The sequence below is a fragment of the Octopus bimaculoides genome, chromosome 9 (genome assembly GCF_046866305.1).
Source record: "Octopus bimaculoides isolate indiv1 chromosome 9, ASM4686630v1, whole genome shotgun sequence".
Lineage (NCBI taxonomy): Eukaryota > Metazoa > Mollusca > Cephalopoda > Octopoda > Octopodidae > Octopus > Octopus bimaculoides.
The window spans coordinates 21,286,113-21,302,783 of record NC_142936.1 but is presented as its reverse complement, the minus strand read 5'-3'; the positions used below and the strand labels follow the sequence as shown (position 1 = coordinate 21,302,783).

The following is a 16,671-nucleotide window of genomic DNA, read 5'->3' as shown; positions in this document are numbered from 1 at the left end:
TATAGCAAAATTATTTTATTAATCATATAAAACTGTCAAACTTTAATTGAGCGATGTAATTAACTGACGTAACATTAAATCAAAACCTTTCAAAACAAAGTCAAAGAGAGCAGAATGGGTGTGAAAAAGGTCATTACTCTTCCCTGGAAAGTCCAAATATTCCGTGATCCACTTGGTACTGAAAAATACAATGAAATAAAATATTCACCATTAATTTTGTTAATTTGCATGATATTAAAATTACAAGTAATAATTATTGTATGTATGTTGCTTTTGGTGCATGAAAATACACGAGAATCAATTATGATTTTATTCAACATATTCCCCTCTCAGATTCACACACTTTCTGCAGCGGCCCTTAAGTTTTTTAAGCTCTGTAAAAGAACTCAGAAGTTTAGGACTCCAACAAGGCCTTTCGAGACACCTTTAAAGCTAGGAGCTTTCCAGTACGCCCTCGTAGATGAAATATATATCTCTGTACATGGTCAATAGAACCGACTTCACTGTCTCCCCGACCCAAGCGTATCAAATCATTATTAAACAATATGCTCCCAAATACTCTATACAAAGGAAAAGATGATATAAATACCACTAGAATGCTTGTTGGCCAGAAGCTATACATAATATGAAACCAATAAAATGTTAGATCGTAATACTATTTCGTGTACTTATTATAACTGAAAATGTTGATCATTAACTCGTTTCAATTTGCTGATGGCTAAAATAATGAATATGAAATTAAAATCATTCACACACGGTAGTGTATTAATAATATTCTTAAGGTCAACATTTACTCACTTGCGAACATTTCTAAGCTTTGTCACTAACTCCATTCTCAACCAAATTAGATGATGTTTGCATTTTTAGATTGGTCATATCATAAGCTACATTTCGAGCCAAAGAATTTGAAAATTGTTTCAGGAGAAATAAGTTTGAGTCAAACATGTGAGCTCACAAACGTGAGAATAACGCTTGAAATCGACTTTGAGTCCAAATATTCATTTTTTAATAAGCCTATATTTTATTTCAACTTATATGATAGAGCTCGACGACAGGAATCTATCCATGTTAGTTATACGCAAAAATATTCAGTGGAAAAACTGTACTGAGGTAAAGACCAGGGAAAATGGGAGATTAAAGCCTGAAATCGACTTTGACTCCAAATATTATTCTTCTTTCAAATGGAAACTATATTTAAATTTAACTTTTCTAATAGATCTTGACTACAGGATGCTAATTATATATTTTTAAAAAATCAAGATAAAAATTACTGGGTCCAAATGTGCCGAAAACAGCGATAACGCCTAAAAGCAAATTCAGAACCTAAACATTTTGTTTTTGTGTAAAAATGTTGTTTTTGTTTAGCTCATAAGATAGAACTCATCAAAACGAGTGTCGTGGTGGTAATCTTTTCAAAAAAATATTCAAATTGAAAAGAAGTTATTATATAAGTACGTAAAATTATTTTCAAGGAATATTATTACTTATAATACTGAGACGACGATCTGGCAGAATTGTTAACACGCAGGGTGAAAGCTTCGCTGCATTTCGTCTGTCTCTACATTCTGAGTTCAAATTCCACCAACGTCGTCTTTGCCTTTCATCTTTTCGGTACTCGATAAAATAAGTATCAGCTGAGCACCGAGATCTATGTAATCAAATTCCCTCTCCTCCGGATTCGGATTTGAAGGTCTTCTGCCAAATTTGGAAACCAATATTGCAAAATGTTTGATTTAATACAGTATTTAGGTGTCTTGAAAAGATCTACCTCATATTCATAGAATACACTATATTGTAATAAATATATATTGCAATATCATTCACAAGATGAACATTTACCCACTTCTAGGCTCTGTCACTAATTCATTTTTTTTTTTTACCAAATTTGATGTTGTTTATACATTTTTAGATTGGTTACCTATTAAGCTGCATTTTGAGCTACAAAATTTGAAATTTGGTTCAGTAGAAACAAAAGTTGAGATTTCAATTATGTAAGGTGAAAAAGGGGAGAATAATGCCTGAACTCGAATTCAGGGATAAACACGCGACACAGCATACATACTTTCGTAAATAAACACACACACACACACACACACACACACACACACACACACACACACACACACACACATGCACATACACATAAGTAACTTTTAAAATGCCCATGAAAGGGAACAAATGTGAGTGTGACGAATAGGTAGCTTTAAGGAGGGAGAGGGTAAGCTGACAACAATTGATGACAAATGGACTCTTTTCTGCTGTCCATCGTAAATAAAGACTCACACACAGACACATGCACATACACACACATACATACATACATACATACATACATGCATACATACATACATACATACATACATACATACATACATACATACATACATACATACTGCAGAAATATGTTACTGAGGTCTAAAGTTTAATCATTTTCACCTAGTCAGAAAACAGTGTAGAAAGACATGATGAAGTTCTTTTCTACACTGGGGCGCAAGTTAGTTATACTTGGATAGATGCTAACCAGGTAGGGTTGGCGGAGTTTTCCTTTTCCAGAACACTTGTTCTATTCATAGGAATACGTTTGTAAATATTCTGTATTTTGTTGGTTAATTTTTCCCTTGCAACGTTCGTATATACATTCCACCCCATTATCGTGCCTTTGTATTGAGTTATATCACAATAACGGTGTCTGTTCAGCTTAGTACATTACATATTATCTCAAGCTCCCTGCGCTCATATCAGACACAGCGTGCCTCTATTGGACCCATGGTTGGTCATGTAATTAACAGAAAGGGTTGTTTATCTTTTAGCAACGCACCAGCATGAAATTCTGTGGTCCTTGCTAATCTTAGCAAATGCGCACGAAAATAGTGCCAGGCACATCTTCAAATTTTTCCTATGGCTACTGCTAGCTCACATAATATAGTCACCAGTACTTATACTTTGTACCATTATGGTTGTTGTTTCCATTTTCCTAGTTTTGCAGTGTTTATTTATACATATATGGTGTTTCGTTTCCTTTTCTTGCACTTGTATGAATATTTAATTCTTGTTGTAAACATTTATTTTGCCTTGATGTTTATTTTATACACATTGTTTGGTTTATTATCGACTTTCAGTCTGCTGAGGGGTAATGTAGTAAGACATGATGAAACTATTTTTTCAATGAGGCGTGAGTTTGTTGTCCTTGGTTGGCGTTGTAAGGATTCAAGCAACAACTCTAAGGCTAGAACGCGCCTTCAAATAGACATCAACCACGTCTTTTGAAGCTTCTCATTCTATCAGCCTCATCCAGAACATGGAAAGTAGCTTGTTCGCTTTCCTTATTATTACGTTCACAGACTTGCCAGGTTATCCTGGGCATCTTTGATTCTTCGTAACCAATTCTTCACTTGACATTCAAGTGGTTGCTGCAATGAGTTTATATCAATCTATCCGGCTTACGGAATTTAGTCTTTTCAGCAGTAATAGCGTCTATACTATGGAATTTATATCCAGTTCCATCTTTAAGGCATGTAGGTATGTAGTAAGTGAAACCAAATCCATTCTTGTATTCCATTATATTCTCGTCAGACTGAGGTCTAAATTTTAACGTTTATACACAGTAATATCCTTTTTGCACACAATTGTTCAGCATTCTAAAAGAGTGTAAAATGAATTATTGCTTTCTGGTTCTTTTTACAAACAGTTGAATTTCTTCATTATGACATTGTTGAATGATACCCATGTTTGTACAAATGGAATTTGTCTTAGTTATTTGAACGTATATCCTGACCACGTTTGTATTCAGATTTCCAAAGTATTAAATAACTTTCTGAACCGCGTCATATTACTGACTCTCGTATTTTGCTAAAACAAGATTAGAAGATGGCATTTTTTGTATGATATCTGTCTATCACAAAATGAAATCAAAATCATTATACGAGGAGGAATTTTTATTAAACAAAAGAAGGCAAAGCATTACGACGACCAAAGTTGTAAGAACTTCCGAACTTTTGAGAAGATTTTTGTTTGCTTTTAAACATTAATTCAATATTAAGAGTGGCAGAATTTAGATTATTAATTCCTACGGTAAATTATCAAGGCTTTTGCTTTCAGACAGAATGATTGGATTTGCAGAGTAACAGGGTTCAGATTTTCTATTTTCAGGCAAGTTGACAAGAACTGTAACTGAATTGCTGGCTTTGTTTTTATTTGGCATCAATTTCGACGAACAAACTAACTTTCTCCTAACAAGGGCAGGTAGCACCTCCTGCCTTACACTGAATGCATTGGCTATTTTTGCATTTTTTAAAATTTTATATTAGCTATGGCTTTGATCATATTCTATTCTTACCATATAGTTGATATATTCTTATACCTCTTCTTGCTAGATCTTCTTACTATATATAGATATGGCACATTTATTTCTTGATTACATAATAAAATTATTATTACATCAAATATTCACTATTATATAGAAAAATATTTTTTATAATGAATTTTTGCACTTTCTCTCTTGGCGCGTTCGTTTTATGCACGTTGTTTTCTATATAAAAATTTTATATACAGTGAAGATATGAAGTCTAATAACTTTCACAATTATAATTACATTCTTCATTCATAAAATTCTTATTTTAATTCAATCATTAACAATGAAATATAATTCAAAATTTTTTTACAAATGAATATTAGTTTTATTGCATTCCCTGGCTAAAAAAAGGATTACAATGAAAAATACGAGCGCATGGATATTAATATTCTTAATTTATTACACCTGAAAAAGTACAGAACAAGATTTCTATAGTAGAATTTGCCAAATTCGTCACCTCTGAAGGAAAGTAAAAAGTACTTAAAATGAATATGACTGTATGTCAACAGAAACTGAAAGAGGGGTAAATGAAAAAATTACCTGGACAAGGACGTTCCCTTAATTGAAAGAAAAAATCTGACCAAAAGCCGCATGTATTGTACATAGAAATCTCTTTCGTCTCCATGTTTGGTTCCTTGTCAATCACAAGATATTTCTGGTTTTCGGGTGTGAATTTTGGCCATGGTTCACTGGAGCAACTAGAACAATCTCCATTGTTAGGATTACTAGAGAAAAGAAAAAAAGTAGTATTTTAGGCAATGAATATAGATGTATTGTTAGAATATACCGTCAGACAAGATTTCGTGCTGTAAATCCCTAGGGGCCTTTATATTGTGAGTTCAAAGTTTTGCCAAAGTTACCTTTGCCTGTCATTCTCTCTGGATCGGCAATAGAAAGTACAATTTGAACGACAGGGTTTCATAGTGCGATTTAACTGCTAATTACACTGCTATAGGGGTCGGATAGATGGCCACTGGGGAGAATTGGAGAAATTTGTTGTTCTAAATGTAGCTGAAGTGTGAATTCTGTTGCTTTAAGTTGTCCACCGTCTAGTTTTACTCCCAGAAATCATTTACAAAAAATTGTTAACCAAGAAGGGCTGCAGGGAAAAATAAGTGTCAGTGTGTGTCTCAATATATTTATTTTTTCAAATAAAAGTATCATCATTGTTATCATTATGTTTGTAGAGGCCACAGCCCATAGAGAACTAGCCCATGGATTTAAGAAAGCTCTGAAGGAGACCAAACTCAACATTAAGATTGTTAAAAAGCCATGGAACTCCGTCAGATCACAGCTATGTAGGACATACCTCTTTGAGAATACTATATGCACCAATGATAACAGCATGGTACGTAGAATTAACCCTGACATTAACTGCAGAACTAGAAATGTAGTTTACAGCATAAGATGCATAAAAGGTACTTCTAAAGACATAGACATGACATACATAGGGGAGACATGTAGGAGCATTGCGGAACGATAAATGAATATTTGAGACAATACGACAACAAAGAACACTCCTCCATATTCTACCAACATGCAAAGGACCAACATGGAGGCAAACTGGGTCTACTTGACATCCGCATCTTATGCAAGCACTCAAAGGACCCAACACTCAGATAAATACAGGAGTACGTCCTCATAAATGAAGCCAATACTAAATAGGAAATATACGTAGTAGATATCATACCCCCATACCCACAGTTTATACAGGTTGAGTAGAATACTTAGTGGGCTGTCATGTAGATAGATGTATGTATGTGTGTATGTGGGTGTATGTCTATACGTATATGTGTATATATATATATATATATGCACATGTATGTAAGCATATGGATATGAAAGTAAACAGACAGACATACAGACGGATAGGTACATAGGTTATATGAACAAACAAGCACACATACGCAGATGAAGACTGAAACACATGACCATAAACACACACACCTTTTACTTCACACAAGGAGCAGTGTTTTATCGTTCTCACATGTTAAACGTCCCCGGCGTTATCTTCTGTTAAACGTTCCCGGTGTTATCTTCTTCTTCTTCTTCTTCTTCTTCTTCTTCTTCTTCTTCTTCTTCTTCTTCTTCTTCTTCTTCTTCTTCTTCTTCTTCTTCTTCTTCTTCTCCTTCCTCTTCTTCATTATTATCATTATTATTATTATTGTTATTGTTATTATTATTATTATTATCATCATTATTATTATTATTATTATTATTATTATTATCATTATTATTGCGTAGGATGTGTGCAGTGCCTAGTAGTTCAATTTTCTGTATGTTATATATATTTGTAAGTCCTGGTGTTTTTGTTATGTATTTGTCTGAATATTTTTTTAAATTATACCTAAGGTGCCTACTATGATAGGAATTGTTTCTGTTTTTAGATTCCACATTCGAGTTACCTCTATTTTCAAGTCTTTGTATTTTTAAAGTTCCTCCATTTCTTTTAGGGAAACGTTGTCATCTGCTGGTATTGATACATCAATTAGAAAGCATTTTTTTTCCTTCATGATCTTTGACAACTATATCTGGTCTATTGGCCTTAATTTCTCTATCTGTGTGTATTCGCATATTCTAGAGTATGGTTGCTTTCTCGCTTTCTGAGACCTTTTCTGGCGTGTGTTTATACCATCTTTTTTCTGTTGTTATTCCATAGTGTTGGCATAGCTTCCAGTGTATATAGGTCCCAGCTCTGTCGTGTCTGTGAATATATTCCTTCTTAGCCAGGATTGGGCAGCCAGAGATAATATGATTTATTGTTTCTTGTCCATCGCCACATATTCTGCAATTACTTGCTGAGCTTCTCAATTATTGCTGGGATTTTTCTCTGTCTATTTCTTTTGTATTTAGTTTAGCCCAGTATTTACCATGTAGGGGTTTTTCTTGTCACCGTTTTATCATGGTCCGTTGCTGTTATTATTATTATTATTGTTGTTGTTGTTGTTGTTGTTGTTGTTGTTGTTGTTGTTGAGTGAGAGAGCAGTGTATGCCATTAAACTGACACTGGTGTAAAATATACGAATCCCAATATACCCATCATGTCTACCTGTCTGATAAGGTTACACCAGGCACATACATCACAACTATATGTGCGTCACATGGTGATCTCACATCAAGATTAACAGCGCATAACCTTGCAGGTGGGACCCAGTTAAAATTTTCTTCATGTCGAGTAGTCCATTCCGTTCAAAAAGTCCCCAAATAAAGGTTGTTTAAGGATGTTGAACGAAACACTCGTGTTTTCAGAGCTGAATTATTCAAACCCTCTCAATACATGACAATGATACTCTCCCAATTTGTGTTTATGGTAAAGTCTATCAAACCAGCATTACAATTGTAGTATTTCTATAGTAGTATTAAATTGTATTGATTTAAGAAGTGTGTAGATTAGTAAATTTCATCGATCAGGAGAGTCCTGACAATCCATCGAAGTTAAGTATTCGATTGAAAACGATAAAAATAATTGCCATTATTAAATAAGTAGGAAAATATGACTGACAGAAACCCTTCAAGGCACTACCTGATATAGATTACAGTAAGATGGTTGAAAGCAGAAAAGAATAAGGGAAAAGTAATCACTCAGTGTGATACTTTATTACAATGTAACTAGGAGAAAATAAGGAACCTCCCTGCTGTCTCTCATCCTGATAATCTGAAATGGTATCCAAAACATGGTTATGAGTGTTACACCTTTCTTTTCTGCTACTTCTTTATTATCTCGCTGTCATGTTTCTTTCTTTCGGTTCTTATTCCCTGGTATCTTTCTTCATAAATCTAACTCACACTTCTTTCCTTCCAAACACCAAATAATCTGCTCAACTCTTTTACCAACAGCCACGATATTTTTCATATGTAAACATTGCTTTTCTGTAACATTGCCTAATGTATGCGTATAAGGTAATTTTATGGAGTAACATATTCACTTGTGTGTGTGTGTGTGTGTATGTGTGAGTGTGTGTGTGTGTGTGTGTATGTGTGTGCGTGTGTGTGTGTGTGTGTGCGTGCGTGTGTGTGTGTGCGTGTGTGTGTGTATAACATATAAGGATAAAAAGTATTTAAGAATTTATCAAGCAGCCAGCGTGAAAAACCAGTGTAGGAAAAGATTTATACAAAGTATATAATTTATCCTTTAAATATAAACACATTAATTATAGTAATAGCCCTTAATATAATTGATGCATCTAGAATTAAAGGACGAATTATGTACTTCGTATAAATTTTTTCCTAAATTGGGTTTCACGCTGGCAATTTCATCAATTCTTTTATAGATTTTATTATTATATTCTATTTTGAAAATTAAGCCGGAATATATTCAGTCCGGAATTATTCCGACGATACACGTGCAACCGAGATATAACTTGAGAAGCCCACCTTTCACATGGATTTATAAGTGTGAACATTTGTATATTCTATGTTGGATACGTTTGCTGTTAGCTTGGTATGTGTAAAGGTTCATATTTATAGGTTCTAGTTATGTTGTACTGAAGACCGGAAAGCGTAATTATACACGCTAACCATGAAATCATTAATGGAATGCGCCTAAATGTGTTTCTAAAAGGTAACCTTCCATGTTGCATTCCCTCGCTTTCGGTACCATGAATATTTCCTAAAGTATTCTGACTTTAGTGTCCCATTACAGCGTGGGGCGTTTACTTATAGTAATAGCCCTTAATATAATTAATGTATATATATATATATGACGGGCTCCTTTCGGTTTCTGTCCATTAATTGCACTAACAAGGCTTTGGTTGGCCTGGGATTGTAGAGCTGAGGCTATAACGCTATGGCTGGAAAGTAAACATCTTACCTCATATCCAAGTTTGTACCCATGTATATGTGTAAGTGTGTGTAAGTTTGTGTGTGTGTGTGTGTGTGTGTGTGTGTGTGTGTGTGTGTGTGTGTGTGTGTGTGTGTGTGTGTAAAAGCTAGAATAGAAAAAGCCCAACAAAAAAACAAAATGTCAAATAAAAATTAATCTTACCCTGATTTGGAAAAGTTTGCAAAATAACTTGACATCATTTCTGATACGTATTTGTCGTCTGATGAATAATTTTTGGCAAATATTTCTTGCGAAAACACGTAAGAAATATCGCTCGAGTGTTGTACACCCTTCCATTTTGCCCAGGGCGCAGAATTTGACAGAAACTCAAAAGAATACATATAAACGTTGGAATGGGTACTGAAAGCCCGGGAAAAGTCAATACCAGGGCATTTAAACATGATATCTCCAGCTACCTGGTCTAATATGTATGCGTATTTTTTTAGTTTCAGAAGTGTAAACATGTGAACCATAAACATAAAAGATGGAATCAAACTGCACAGGACGTAATTTTGCTCCCATCAACGTTTTCATTAATTCATGTGCGATAGATATGTTTATCGGAGCAGTTCCATTTACAGTGAAATATTTCGGGAAACTCATTGAAAGCATGAAAGTTCCTTCGTTTTTAACAAATCCAAGTAACACATCTTTTTTAATTGTTTTATTTTGTAGAACTTCGTTTGGACTCTTCTGTAAGAAATAGTTATCGATAATGGGGGAAAAGGGAATTCCGTTCAATTCGTTAAAATTTTGAAATTGTCCCACTGTTATTTTTTTAGCATTGGCTTTTAGAAAGCAATCTAACATCAGCTTATCGTTCTCAGTTGGACATTGCAGGTAAGCAGCCATTTCTTTTGCTGTATCAATATTTTCCTTTTTTGACTTAATTCCCAACTCTGTGTTAGCTGTCCCACTCATCATAATAGCATTCCTGAAAAGATTCCGAGACATTGGTGAAATAACATGCATACCAATAGATATTGCACCGGCACTTTGTCCAAATAGTGTCAGTTTATCAGGGTCTCCACCGAATGATGCAATATTATCGTGAATCCACTTTATAGCGAGGTTTTGATCAAGCAGTCCCATATTACCCGGAGCACGCTCGTCATCTAAGGAAAGGAAACCAAAGGGCCCTAATCTGTAATTAAGTGATGCAACGATAATATTTTGACTAACAGCTAACCATCGTCCATCAAATACATCCTTCGCGCTTGATCCAGAAATAAATCCACCTCCGTATATCCAAATCATCGTGGTTAAATTTGAATGAAACTTCCGTGCTTCTGTTGGAGCCCAAATGTTTAAATAAAGACAGTCTTCACTTAAATTATTTTTCCACGAATCTGCATCTGCAGCATCATTAGATTCTATAAATTGTTCACATGATGAACCATATTTCTTCGTTTCTTTTATACCACTCCACTTTTCAATTGTTTCAGGTCTTCTAAATCTTAGATTACCAACGGGAGGTTTAGCAAATGGTATTCCAAGAAAGACATCAAGATCAAAATTCTGAACTGAAATTGTTGATCCGTTAATCTTTCCAGTGGTAGTATCAATTACCGGGTCTTCTGCATGGACGTAAGTTATTAACAAAGAGATTATGAATATATATTTCAGTTCTTCCATGATATGAATGGCTCAACTATTCACGAAATTCTGAAAGCATAAAGCAAAAGAATCATATTGAAATAACGTTTTTGAATGAGTCTTTGAATGACATTATATCTGAGTCGAACAATTTATACGTGTGTAAACTTATAACTATCTATCTATCTATCTATCTATCTATCTATCTATCTATCTATCTATCTATCTATCTATCTATCTATCTATCTATCTATATCTTTATCAATCTATGTATCTATCTTTATGTATGATTGTGTGTTTGCTTCTATGTGCTTACATATCATATCTTTTAATCCTGGATATTAGCGAGGAGTCGACGATCACCCCCACACATACATACATACATACATACAGACAGACAGACAGACACATGCACATACATATACACACACACACACACACACACACACACACACACACACATATATATATATATATATATATATACGAGCAAATATATATATATATACATGCATACACACATACATACATACATACGTACGTACGTACATGCATACATACATACATACATACATACATACATACATACATACATACATACATACATACATACATACATACATGCTTCGATGGACATTTTTAAGGACGCTTACTGGCAATCGACCATATATGTAAACGAGATTTGTTGCGCATGATATACAGGAAATAATGAATAAACATTCAACGGTATTACGAATTGCCGCCTGAATATGGCGTCCTTACTAGACGCTGCTGCGATGTTTTTCATCTCCTTACGATGTATATTGTTTTTAAATATGGCACGTCTATAAGAGATGTTATATCAGGATGAAAGGGCACAATAAATCACCTTTCAAACTGAGTATTTAAATTAAGTATGATACATAGATTACTATTTTAATCCAATACTATTATCTTTGCATATAACGTATTTCATTCAGCCGACGTTCTAAATATTCTGCCAGTTTGTCGCCTTATATTGATCATATATTTATCCGTTGTATGCGATGTAAACATTATTGGATTAAAACAACCATAAATGTTCACTGATATTTAAGTTAGATTCCCTTCGGCCATGAATGACCAAGAAAATTCCCCTCCGAGGCACAAGTCCGAGCAGGGTCGCTCACGGAAGACCAGCAATCCCCCATGCAGACCAGCTTCCCCTCTCCATGCCACCAATGTTACCCAAGGGAAAAGCAAAAGCCTACACAGCTTGGCACCAGGGATTTCGTAATACATTTCTACAGCTGAGTGATCTGTAACAACGTGAAATAAAGTGTCTTGCTCAAGAATGTAACACACATCTCGTCCCGGGAATCGAACGCACTACCATTGTGAGCTTGATATTCTAGCCATTGAACTATGCGCCTTCACAAAATATGCTTCAGGTAATATACACACCCGTAAAAATGACATTCGCTGAATTTTGTCATGGAGAAAATTTCTCGCGCAAAACAAATAGATAAACACCGATCAGTTAGAAGAGGCCCTCGTACCCCTAACCAGACGGATGGATGTATTGTGGAGTAGTTATCTCCTCATCAGTATCAGATGCTGTAAGAAGGACGTTGTGAACTGATAGGATATAAAATTCTATTATACCCACGTCATCGTTGTGTGATTGGTTACATTAATTAGTGATGTGCATAAATATATACTAATATTAATTTGCTTGAGGCATATTCAAGGTCGTAAGAAACTCATTCGAATTGTCTTAATGTATTTGAACCCATTTCTCGACAGACAGAAATTTTCTCTGAGACAAAATACAGTAACTCACTTTCTTACGTGTTCGAATATGACTCAAGCATATTTGAACTAGTAACATCCAAGTATTTTAATTATTTACATTTGACGGATATTTGTCCTCATCTTGTTTGTTGTTAACACAACGTTTCAGCTGATATACCCTGCAGCTTTCATCAGGTGTCTTGGGGAAATTTCGAACCTAGGTTCTCATTCCTAAGGTATTTTTCGATATTATTATTATTATTATTGCCTTTGCACAGCTTCTAACGCTGGAGATGTATTACAGTGTCAGCTGTTCACTACCAGTGAACTAAGGTAATACCTCTTAGTTTTCGAGCACCTTCCGGAGTATTCGAGCGGTTCCAAGCAGTGCTGTTTTCTGCAAGTGCTCCTCCCTTATTGCAGCCCCTATTTGTTCCACGTACTTCTCGAGATTTGTGCTCACTGTACCCAGGGCTCCGACAATTATTGGTACTACTGCTACCTTTTTCATCGACCACTGCTAAATTTCCCAAGCTAACCTGTCATATCTCTCGACTTTTCTTTCTTCCTTATCGCATACCTTGTTGTCAGCTGGGCATGCTATATCTATGACCCAGCATAATTTGTTTTCTTTCTCAATCATGACTGTGTCAGGCTTCCTATTCTCCATCTCATGGTCGCATTAAATCATAAAATCCCATAGGATCTTTGCCTTTCCATTTTCGACGATGCCTTCAGGTTTGTAGTCGTACCAATTTTTTGGCTCTGTCAAGTCCATACTTGTTGCAAAGTGTCCAATGATAGACAGGATGGTATGAAGCTATCTTCAGCCGCAAATATATTCTTTCCCAAGATTATATCACAAAGAAGAAATCACCAAGAAAAAAGAAAAAGAAAAAGTTATTTTATTTTATTTCTTTTAGTTTTCTATTCTATTTATTTATCCAATTTCCTTGTGTTTTCTTTTACCACTTTTCTCCAACCCTTCTAAACCTTTTATATGCATTTTACTTTATTATCCGTATTTTTTTCTTTTTTTTTATTACACCCCCCCCCCCCCGATTTGACTTCTATTATTTTTGTATTAATATTTGTGTATTTTATATTGTTTTCTTTGTATTTTATATTGTTTTAACCTCCAACTGCATATCTGGGTACATGACGTTGCAAAAAACATGGACAAAATGATAAACAAGGTACAAAGAACACACAGGACACATAGAGAACATATCCTTCATCAGCTGCCACCATTATAACACTGGCGTTTCGAAGATTTAGGGCAGGACGCATCGTTAAAATGGCTCTTCCCACGGACACAAATTAAATTTGTTCCATGGCGGATAGTGGCGGACGGAAAACTAGACAGGAAAACGTGTACATTTACATATATATACATATATATATATATATACATATGTATATATGTAAATATACACATAATTCATATATATATATATATATATATATATATATATATATATATATATATATATAAACACACACTCACACACACGCATATATATATATATATATATATATATATATGTATAAAGGTCTTGTAATTCTCCCATGCTTATGAATTTGTGTTGCAAGATTTCTGATGCGAAACTGTATGTTGAAACAGATACTGTTATACTTTGGGTCGGACATTTCTTTTTCCGAATGAACACACGGACTATATGTTCGTTCTTCACACTTTTCTTACTGATCTTATCTTATGTCCATTGTCTGGAAATCGTTCGTCACACATCTCTGACCTCTTCAGCGACACTTTCCACCTACACCGCTTTGTGCATTTTGTCCTTCTATGATGTATTTCCTTATTTGCGGCTGCATCTGTAATTATGTGTGTGTGTGTGTGTGTTCATGTGCGTTTCTGTGTGTATGTCTGTGTGTGTGCATGTGCGTACGCGTATCTATGTGTTTCAGATGTATGCTTGAACCTTACCCTCAATCTTGTTCTTATATTCCTCTGTGTTTGCGTGTTCGTTCACGCCGCTGGCATCGTGGCTGCTGCTGCTGCAGTTGCTGTTGTTGTTTGTGTTGTTATTGCAGCCGTTAGTAAAGTTACTGCATGTGTATAGGTTTGCTTACTATGCTGTTTATATCCGTGCTCTTTACATTATTTTTGTTTGTTTACCCACGCATCTCTATCAACAAAAAATATCAGAGGGGCATAGTTGATGTTACCTCTGGCAAAGAACTAGCCAACCTTTTCAGAGTCAGAAAAGCATTAGATAAGGTAAATCTACGGATTGAACTAGTAGAAAGGTCTGGATCCTCCATAAAATACATGATCTGTAGAACTTATCCCTGCGATAGGTCTCCATGTACGAAGAACAATTGTATAGTATGCAGGATGAACCCACAGGTTAATTGTAAGATTAAGAAAATAGACTATAGCATACGATGTACTGAAGAACAGTGCAGAAACAAGACAACTTACATTGGGGAGACAGCAAGCAGCATAGGGGAGCGAATGGGCATAAACTGGCGGGAGCCCAAAGAGAAGAAAATCTCGTTAGTGCTCTACCAATATGCTCCAGTGAAACATAGAGGCTCGGTTAATAATTTAGAGGTTACGGTATTATCAACGCATAGAACTGACATGACACTTAGAAAGATTACAGAGGCTGCAGTCATAGTAATAGACAGACCGAGCCTGAATAGAAAATACAAAAGGAACAATGATACCTACCACCACCATATCATGCAACACGACAACTCAAGGCAGAAGGGGGTAAAACAGATACAAACAGTGTAATACACACACAAAAAGACATGCAAATAGTTATGATAAACATAAGAAACAGAGATACATAGGTAAACAAACAAAAAAAATTATGTAAAGAGTACAGATACACACAGCATAGTAAGCAAGTTCATATACACACAGAAACACACATACAGTAAAATCACTAACGGCCACAACAACAACTACAACAACAAAAACCACGATGGCAGCGGCGTGAACGAACACACAGACACAGAGGGATACAAGAACAAGATCGAGGGTAAGGGTTAGTACACATGTGAATCACATAGATACGCGTACGCACGCACACGCATGTACACACGCGTACATACACACGCACACGCACAAACACACACAGAGACGCACAGAAACACACGCATACATATACATAGTTAGAGATGCAAACCGCATGCGCAAATAAGGAAACACATCATAGAAGGACAGACTGGAACTAAGCGGAGGAGGAGGAAAGTGTTGCTGAAGAAGTCACAGATGTGTGAGGAAAGATTTCCGAGCAATGAAGATAAGATAAAATAAGAACAGTAATGAACGAGTGAAGAACGAATATATAGTTCATGTGTCTATTGTAATATTTCGGGACGGTGATGCTTTTGTTTTGCCAAATACACACATGAACTATATAACTGCATCAAGAGCTGCAGTTAAGTTCTGATCTTTTGTTGATCTTAAAATGTCTTTTGAGGCCTCCGTTAGATTTTCAGACCATCTGGCATACATTGCATTGAAAGGTGTACGCAGACAGAAATATATATATATATATATATATATATATATATATATATATATATATATATATATTTCAATTTTTTTTCTCCGTGTTTTTCTCCTTGTCTCCGTATTCTTTCTGTTGAAGAGCGTAGCTCGAAACGTCAAAGACTTTCCGTATTCCCGAGCGTCATACTAATATATACTTTTGTTATTTACACCACCTGTCCTCGTATGTTGTTATTTTTTGTATATTCTCCCATATATATATATATATATATATATATATATATATATATATATATATATATATATATATATATACAAAGAGAGAGAGAGAAAGATAGAAAGGAAGACGTACATACATAATTTATTATAAATGCACATATATTCATGCACCAACTTATACTCATATATTTGGGAAATAGCAAAGAGACCAGTACTCCCTATGGTATGTATGTAACGTATATTTGTGTGCCTAAAGAGGAAGATTGAGCTAGAGAAATTAAATATGTAGAAAAATAAATACCTTGGTCTATCTATCGCATTGATTCATTCACGTCTGCCAGTGCTGTATAAACTGCTTCAACTGTCACAACAAATACCAATATACGTGTATATATATGTTTATATCTATATATGTGTGTGTGTGTGTGTGTGTGTGTGTTT

The 16,671-nt window shown here is 35.0% G+C and overlaps 1 pseudogene across 1 annotated transcript; it reads right to left on the bottom strand.

Moving 5' to 3' along the window:
* LOC149134007 (acetylcholinesterase pseudogene) lies at positions 1 to 16,671 on the bottom strand (annotated as a pseudogene). The gene is made up of 4 exons (XR_016243071.1): positions 16,532 to 16,671; positions 9,336 to 10,838; positions 4,892 to 5,076; positions 1 to 178 (listed from the first exon to the last, which is right to left on the bottom strand). The product of XR_016243071.1 is annotated as an acetylcholinesterase pseudogene (transcript).